This window comes from Xenopus laevis, chromosome 7S (genome assembly GCF_017654675.1).
Source record: "Xenopus laevis strain J_2021 chromosome 7S, Xenopus_laevis_v10.1, whole genome shotgun sequence".
Taxonomy (NCBI): domain Eukaryota; kingdom Metazoa; phylum Chordata; class Amphibia; order Anura; family Pipidae; genus Xenopus; species Xenopus laevis.
Window position 1 is genome coordinate 21,183,771 of NC_054384.1, and position 6,803 is coordinate 21,190,573.

Consider the following 6,803-nt stretch of genomic DNA (forward strand, 5'->3'; position numbering starts at 1 on the left):
GATTCATTATCTGGACAACCCCAGGTCCCGAACATTCTGGATAACAGGTCCCATACCTGTACTAAACATTGCTGCTTTAATATACCTACAATTACTATGTCCCAAACATTATGGGGCTCTAAAATGAGGGGGACTATGTATAAAAAGTGATGTAATTTCTGCATGGTGAAACTGAATTGTACACAAATAACTTTACACGTTAATCACATATGAATTGTTTGATTTAGCATTTTACACACTGAGGAGCAGAGTGGTAAATGAAAAATTTATCCCAAACATTATGGAGGGCAGTGTATTTTAATAATAAAGTAAGAATTTGTAAGTTTAGGTTATGTACAAAAATAATTCAGTCTGTGTTTTGTGTTGGGGCTGCTGTACATTAAGTTTTTAGCAAAGTAATATAATAAAAGTTTATAATAAAGTTTATAAAGTTTGCTGACTTTTATTACAATAACCCTGTGTACCGAGCCACCAATGCATATAATTCAAACTCAACTATAAAGCTCCACACCCACAGGGAGGGTGGAGTTAATAAGGAAAAAAAATTGATATTGAACTTTTTTTTCCTGAATATAAAAATGCTACACAGCCACACCTTGCAACAGAGATGGCAACATTTTGTTGAAATATTCAAATTATTTCAGGAAGCAGAAATCTACATGACATATTCTTTTTAGAGGGAAATAGGATAGGATGCAGTTAATGAGGGCTTCCTTCTAGACACAACACAGGTTTAATTTGTATATTTGTATAACTTTATTTGTAAAGTGCTTTTAAGGAGCTGCAGCGCTGTACAGGGCATAAAAGTACAATATATATAAAAATATACACTGGAAGACAAATCACACAATAAATAGACACAGAGTTCAAATCAGGACAAAGAGCTTAAATGCTATGTGGTAAGAGACACAGTGGGAAGGAAGTCCCTGCCCCGTAGAGCTTACAGTCTAAGTGGATGGGAGGCTAATATACAGGTCACCGGATAAAAACCCAGTGGGCCCCCGACCCTCATGGGCCCCAGCCGGGCCAGACCCCCCTCTCCCAATATTCAAGATTGTACAACAAAAAATCTTCGGTTTCACGCAGCTCTGTCTGCGCATGAGCAATGATCGGCGCAGTTCGCACATCCGCGTGGCGTTCAAGAGAGCGGCGTATCACAGTAGGGGGGCGGGGGGCCAGTCTGACCCTGGATGGAGGTCAGTGACCCCCCTCTGAAAGCTCAAAAGAGTCACAAGAGAAATGTAAATAATTAAAAAAGCTATCCTATAACATATTAAATGTTAACTTAATGATGAACCACCTCTTTAATTAAATAATTCAAAAAATGATTTCCTTTTTCTTTGTGATAATAAAACAGTAGCTTGCCCTTAATCTCAGCCAAGATATAACTAATCCTTATAGGAGGCAAAACAGCCCTGATGGCTTTAATGCCTGTTTAAATCCTTTTTAAGTAGACATCAGCTATGGAGATCCAAATTACAGATAGACCTCTTATCCAGGTCCTGAGCATTCTGAATAACAGACCCTATATCTGTAATTCTAATTTTCAAAAATAATTTTCTTTTTTTTCTGCAAAAATGAATCAGTACCTTGAACCTCATCCTAACATATAATTAATTCCTATCAGAAGTAAAATAATCCTATTGGGTTTAATTCATGTTTAAATGATTTCGTGAACTTAAAGTATGGAAATCCAATTTACGTAAAGACCCCTTATCCCAGGTCCTGAGCATTGTGGATAACAGGTCCCATACCTGTACTGTTAATTTATCTACCAAAGTTATACCAGGGAGTTTCCATGCCAAAAATGATGTTGTTTCTATTTATCCTTTGGCCTTATAGCCACTGATTTGAAACCTTTAGGCCAAAGGCAAATACTGTGGATCATCTGTTTGTAAACTGGCTGCTGATCCTGTCATGCACTCGTTCCTGTAGCTCCATAGCCCGACACTGCATCAGCCTGTGTGTAGCTAAACTAAGCAGATATCGGCGCACAAATGCACACCAACAATTATCCGTGCCAATATCCGTGCCGACGTCCACACAGTATCAAGGGAGCTACAGGGAGGAGTGTAACACAGTTTTATCTAAAATTTATCAGAACCCAAAATCATTTACCTTTGCCCTCTAACTGCTTGAAAATAGTTGTTCGCCTGCTTGTTATCCTAAGGAGAGGCAGCAACATATGTGCCAAACTTTGTTTGACCCAAGTGCCCAAGCGTTTGAGCCAAAGGTTGACATATGTACTAAAATGTGAATTTTCTCTTCATCAATTTACAAAAAAGTTCTCCTCAAGCCAGCAGGTTAATTTTCTCATTCTCATGTGATATTAGCTGCACTAAACAAGATGCAAAAGGCACTGCTTTTTATTTATAACACTAGCTCATCAGTCCAAACCAGGCAATATTTTTGCCCAAAATGTGTTCATGTGCTCTTGCTAAATTGGCGAATATTAATAGTTTTGCACTGGAGAATTTTCATCTGACGAACACATGTTCATGCACAATTAATTTGCCAAAGTTAGCGCTGCTCTTCTTTTACTACATCATTGTTGTAGTGCTGAATATTCCCCACTACACAGTCATACAAGTGAATTGCTAAATACCACTCACACGTTTGGTCTGACAGATATGAGACAAAGCTGCAGCTACTGGAACTGAAAGAGTTGTAAAACGAAGAACTGTGAAACCACTTTTATAATTTTATTTTATTTTTGAAGTGCTCCTTGCACTGGGGGGGCTCTAGTTTACTGCATACAGAATTGCATTTCTTCAATACAAAGACGGAACAATAGACAAGAGCCGTGTGAAACATACTGTATTCATGCTATTTGCACTGAAGGAACGATCCCATCCTTTTAAGGGCTCTTACTGACGAGCGGTTGTAGCTGCACTCCCCTGCATTCCGTTTGTCTGCGTTCAGCCGCAGGGGAGCGCAGGAATAGACGCATTACATTTGTTCCAATGGGGCTGTACTCACACAACGCAGGTTGAGACGCAACATGCTGCATTTTTCCTGCGTTCGGCGCCTACACACGCCTGTGTGAGTACAGCCCCATTGCAAAAAATGTAATGCGTCTATTCCTGCGCTCCAATGCGGCTGAATGCAAAAAAACAGAACGCAGGGGAGTGCAGCTACAACCGCTCGTCAATAAGAGCCCTGAGACTAGTCATGTATGAAATCCACATGTTAAATAGCTAATTAGCATTACATGTAGATGCTCAGTGCATATCTGTTGCCAGTAGGTATATAAATCACAAATTAGCCAATCAGGATGCGAATTGAGTTCATTACTAGAAGGGCGAGGCAGCAAATCCTAACAAGCTTATTATACATTCTGCCAAAAGCACATTCACTGTTTTTTAAGCCCATAGGAATATAAAACAAAATAATCTAACACCACCATCTATTTATGACAACTTTAATCACATTAGCTATTAAACCAAAATGCAACCAATTAGAATCCAGGTTTTTGAGTTAGGTGAATAGTGTCTAAGACAGTTTCTAGGAAATTTCTTTGCTAAACAACCACTTCTACATTTAAGTTTATTAATAGACATGTCTTATCATCCTTGGAATACATTTTAAAACAGGCAAGGGAATAGGTGCTAATGTCACATGCAGAAAACAAACCACAAGGGTGGAGATAAAAAGAACCAGGCCCGGACTGGCAATCTGTGGGTTCTGGCAAATGCCAGAGGGGCTGCTGTATGGTTCAATAGAAAGTCACTTTAGTGGGCTGGTGGGGGCTGGTTGGGCCTCTGTGTGGGCTAATTGGGCTTCTGTATACCTGAAATGCCAGGGCTATTTAATTCTCAGTTCAGACCTGAAAAGAACACTGTTCTGCACCTTAACAGCAATCGTGCAAAAGTTATGTCCAACAAAAGCTGGTGACAGTCTCCCACTATCATCAGATCGGCAATACATGCAGAGATTTTATCGGTAGCCGACAGAAATTATCTAACCTGTCCGATCATCTGAACGTCCGATTGTCATGGCACGAAAAATGTCGGGACACTCCACACACAGCCCGAATATCGTATAAAACGGAGATTTGAACGATCGGATCTTTGCATCTATGGCCAGTGTAAGGTATACTACTTTTTCCCCAATAAGTTTAAAGTTCTACATATTGCAGACAATCTGACCAGGCAAAGAAAAGGCCAGGAACAAAGCAGAGATGAACGCAAAATACTTACACTGCCTTCTCATCCGGAGAATGGTTCGGAGTGAGAACACTGGTTTCATTTCCAAGTAGTTTAACCCCTAGACAGAGGTAAACAAGCTGCAGAGGCTTTTGTGTGTGTCTGTAACGAGAGCCAGCAGCAGAAGTCTAGTGTGAAGCGAAGCTTTCTCAGGCGTTCTGCTCAGCTCATTATCAATTCTGACTTACCAATACCAGTGTGCTGTGCCTAGGGAGGCTGGACTTAAGCCAAACAGTGATGTGAAAGTTCAGAGCTGCTTATTAATTTGCTTTCCTGTCTATTGTAGCCATTCAGATAGAAAAGATTGAGCAGAATGTATTCACAAAGAGACTACAGAGTTTTTTTTTGCTCAGGTCCTGTTAATAATTACAGCCCAAATATATTCACTAGCCTTCCCAAAAGCGTCCAGCTCTGACTAGTGATTGTGATGTTGTGCCCGGACACACACCTCTCTGTTATGTTAAAATGATTCCCTTCAGCTTTGGTTAAAGTTTGTTTTCTTGTTTGTTTGTTTTTGAGCAAAAACAAAAGGATCTACTTTGTTAGGTTACTGGGGGGGGCAGAATTAGGGGCCGCAAGTTCTTTAATTTAACCAGAAAAAAAAGAAATATGATTACTGCCTCTGTATAATCTTTAAACACAGTAGGGCTCATTTACAACGGCAAGTGCACTGGGCAAATTGTGCTTTACCCTGCAGGGAAATGCATGTCATATCACTTTTACTTAAAGGTATTTGTTAAATGTGCTCTTCACACTTCAGTACAGTTAGAGCTAAGGTCACCTCTTGGTAGGGTTGCCACCTCACCCCTTTAAAACCAACCACATATGGAATCCACAGCCTGCATGGCTAATTAGCAATTCATTTAGGGCTCTTACTCACGAGTGGTTGTAGCTGCGCTCCCCTGCGTTCCATTTTTCTGCATTCAGCCGCAGGGTAGCGCAGGAATAGACGCATTACATTTTTTCCAATGGGGCTGTACTCACATAGGCGCATGTAGGCGCAATGCAGGTTGAGACGCAAACGTCTTCAGCTCCACAACATGCTTCTATTTCTGCAATGCCCAACCTCCAGCCCTCCAGCTGTTTTTAAGAAAAAGAATAACTGTAAACACAAGTACACATTTCCTCCGCTAATATTAATAAAGGCAGTGCGCAGTTCCATTAACAAACAAAAGTCTTACACGTTCTTTCCTACACGTCATCTATTGCGCCCAGAAACGTCCCCTTTTCTCTTCACACGCTCTGATATATTTATCTTTTTTCCATATTAATAACATTAGCATCAACCATCATTTTTACCGGCCAGGTGGCAACCCTATCTGACGCGATGCTGTACTTCCGGCTCTTCCTCTGTGGCTGGAATTGGCCAATCACGATTGAGCTCCTGCAATAAAGTGCGTCTGTTCTGTGTTTGGAGTGTGGCCTCCTCACACTAGCCTGTCAGATATGGTGTGGTACTTGGGTAAATTTGGGGTTGTTTAATTCTGAGCCCCTGGAGCCAAGCTAAGGGTGTCTGAATGATTCTGGCCTGAGCTACCCAGGCTGCTCTGCTTATACAGTTTATTAAATCCATCTCCAGCATATTTAAATTTATTCCTCTCAACATTTTGGAAATGGAAAGAGGATGAAATTTTTTTTGACCACGCCCTTTTGCAGCCACACCCCCTAATTACCATTCCCATTTTACAAAATTTGCCAGGTTATGAAAGTTTAAACACAATTCTGTAGTTTTTGTGTTTTATTACAGTTTTACTAATGAAGGTGAATTGCCTTTTCTCCCAAGGGACAAAACTGTCACAAATGTATCTTAAGTATCTATTCTGGGCTCTCTGCCAAGAGCCTGTTAAGTTAGAAACATTTAATGTTTTTTGGCTGTTCAGTGCAGAGAAATCTGGATTTTATAGTACAAACGCAGGACTGCGGGTCGAGCTGTCAAAAGAGGGACTGTCCTGCTCAATACGGGACAGTTGGGAGGTATGCAAATTGTCTTTTAAATTAGACATCTAAACTCAAACCCCTCCTAGAAATTGCAGCACCAGTGAACAATAAATGTGGCTTCAGCTGCCTATTAGGTTAAAATGGTTTGGATATGTTTTGGATAAAGCCTAGGACAGTGGCACACAGGGTAAACCACACGCAATGGCCCCAAACGGCAGTCGCTTTGCTATTCCTGGTCAGGGTTACCAGGTCTAATTTTCAAAACCAGCCAAAGTCAGCTACAAATCCAGCCCAAAACTAGCCAAGAGGCACTTCAAAAGTTGCCCAAAATAAAACAACGTGTAGTGAAAAAAAAGTTGAAAAATAAATTAATATATGTGAAAATACACCTTTGCACATTTTTCCATTAAGCAAAAATGGAAAAGATTTGCCCTTCACCAGGGGCATAACTACAGAGGGGGGGCTCAGGAGGTATAGGGGCCCCATGAGGCCCAATTTTCTATATATACAATTTCAATAAATATTGGTAAAACAGTGGTTCTATTACTACTAAGTAATTATGAGGCTTTTTTTGTGGATTTTTAGCAGCAAGCCTTTGGTTTCCAATATAAGTAAGTTAGACCATCTGGTTGATTGGCCTGGTCCTTCCCACCTAAAGGG

At 40.6% G+C, this 6,803-nt stretch overlaps 1 protein-coding gene across 1 annotated transcript in view; it reads right to left on the minus strand.

The window, feature by feature from the left end:
- Positions 1-4,761, minus strand: part of LOC108697433 (prominin-1-A) — a 59,709-nt gene extending 54,948 nt beyond the window's left edge. Inside the window, exon 1 of the mRNA XM_018227461.2 lies at positions 4,200-4,761. The gene's annotated coding sequence lies outside the window, so the exon portion shown is untranslated. The remainder of the gene's footprint in view (positions 1-4,199) is intronic.
- Between the last annotated feature and the right edge of the window lie 2,042 nt (positions 4,762-6,803).